We start from the raw sequence: 2473 nt of genomic DNA, 5'->3' as shown, positions 1-2473 counted from the left end.
TATGACTCCAGCCAGTGGAGGGTTTTCCCCCAATTCCCATTGGGGTCCCTTGCTGCCATACTCGGTCAAATGCTGCCTTGATGTCAAGGGCAGTCACTCTCACCTCACCTCTTGAGTTCAGCTCTTTTGTCCATGTTTGAACCAAGGCTGTAATGAGGTCAGGAGCTGAGTGGCCCTGGTCGGAACCCAAACTGAGCGTCACTGAACAGGTTATTGCTAAGCAAGTGCCGCTTGATGGCACTGTTGATGACACCTTCCATCACTTTACTGATGATTGAGAGTAGGCTGATGGGGTGGTAATTGGCCAGGTTGGACTTGTCCTGCTTTTTGTGTACAGGACATACCCGGACAATTTTCCACATTGCCCGTTAGAGGCCAGTGTTGTAGATGTACTGGAACAGCTTGGCTAGGGGCGCGGCAAGTTCTGGAGCACAGGTCTTCAGTACTATTGCCGGAACATTGTCAGTGCCCATAGCCTTTGCAGTATCCAGTGACTTCAGTCGTTTCTTGATATCACGCGAAGTGAATCGAATTGGCTGAAGTCCGGCATCTGTGGTGCTGGGGACTTCAGGAGGAGGCCGAGATGGATCATCAACTTGTCACTTCTGGCTGAAGATCGTTGCAAATGCTTCAGCCTTATCTTTCGCACTGATGTGCTGAGCTCCCCCATCATTCAGGATGGGGATATTTGTGGAGCCACAAATATCCTCCAGTTAGTTGTTTAATTGTCCACCACCATTCACGGCTGGATGTGGCAGGACTGCAGAGCTTAGCTCTGTCTATCACACGCTGCTTATGCAGTTTGGCACGCAGATAGTCCTGTGTTGTAGCTTCATCAGGTTGACACCTCATTTTGAGGTATGCTTACTTAGCATCCGTCTGAAGCAGTGCCAGGTGGCACAGTGGTTAGCCCCGCAGCCTCACAGCTCCAGCGACCCGGGTTCAATTCTGGGTACTGCCTGTGTGGAGTTTGCAAGTTCTCCCTGTGTCTGAGTGGGTTTCCTCTGGGTGCTCCGGTTTCCTCCCACATGCCAAAAGACTTGCAGGTTGATAGGTTAATTGGCCATTATAAATTGCCCCTAGTATAGGTAGGTGGTAGGGAAATATAGGGACAGGCGGGGATGTGGTAGGAATATGGAATTAGTGTAGGATTAGTATAAATGGGTGGTTGATGGTCGGCACAGACTCGGTGGTCCGAAGGGCCTGTTTCAGTGCTGTATCTCTAAACTAAACTAAACTGAAGTGGAGAAGAGCACCATGCCTGTATCTGGCCTGCAGGATTGCTGGATGTCAAATCCTCAGCATGTCCAATGAAACTTGATGGCAAAGAAACCATGGCAGCCCTGCAGGCACAGGAGCTTGTAAGATGCCTTCAGATTGCATAACAAAGAACAAAGAACAGTACAGCACAGGCCATTCGGCCCTCCAAGCCTGCGCCGATCTTGATGCCTGCCTAAACTAAAACCTTCTGCACTTCCGGGGACCGTATCCCTCTATTCCCATCCTATTCATGTATTTGTCAAGATGCCACTTAAACGTCGCTATCGTACCTGCTTCCACCACCTCCCCCGGCAGCATGTTCCAGGCACTCACCACCCTCTGTGTGAAGAACTTGCCTCGCATATCCCCTCTAAACTTTGCCCCTCGCACCTTAAACCTATGTCCTCTAGTAACTGACTCTTCCACCCTGGGAAAAAGCTTCTGACTATCCACTCCATGCCGCTCATAACTTTGTAAACCTCTATCATGTCGCCACTCCACCTCCATCGTTCCAGTGAAAACAATCCGAGTTTATCCAACCTCTCCTCATAGCTAATGCTTTCCAGACTAGGCAACATCCTGGTAAACCTCTTCTGTACCCTCTCCAAAGCCTCCACATCCTTCTGGTAGTGTGGCGACCAGAATTGCATGCAATATTCTAAGTGTAGGATGCCTGGTACCTCTCCTCGTATGCCCTCCTGCACTCTTCATTGAACCAGGGTTGGTCTCCTGGCTGGATGATAATGGTAGAGTGGGGGATATAGCGGGCCATGAAGTTACAGATTGTGGTTGAGTACAATTCTGCTGCTGCTGATGGCCCACAGCGCCTCATGGATGCCCAGTTTTGCATTGCTAGATCTGTTCGAAATCTATCCCGGTGATAGTGCCACACAACACGATGACAGTATCCTCAATGTGAAGGCAGGACTTCTTCTACACAACGACTGAGCGGTGGTCACTCCTACCAATACTGTCATGGACAGATGCATCTGCGGCAGGCAGATTGGTGAGGACGAGGTCAAGTATGTTTTCCCCTCTTGTTGGTTCCCTCACCACCTGCCGCATACCCAGTCTAGCAGCTATGACCTTTAGGACTCGGCCAGCTTGGTCAGTAGTGGTGCTACCGAGCCACTCTTGGTGATTGACATTGAAGTCCCCCACCCAGAGTAAATTCTGTGCCTTTGCCACTCTCAGTGCTTCCTCCAAGTGCTGT

Source organism: Heterodontus francisci, chromosome 40 (genome assembly GCF_036365525.1).
Source record: "Heterodontus francisci isolate sHetFra1 chromosome 40, sHetFra1.hap1, whole genome shotgun sequence".
Classification (NCBI taxonomy): domain Eukaryota; kingdom Metazoa; phylum Chordata; class Chondrichthyes; order Heterodontiformes; family Heterodontidae; genus Heterodontus; species Heterodontus francisci.
The sequence above is the reverse complement of the archived record's forward strand: the minus strand, read 5'-3'. Positions refer to the sequence as shown.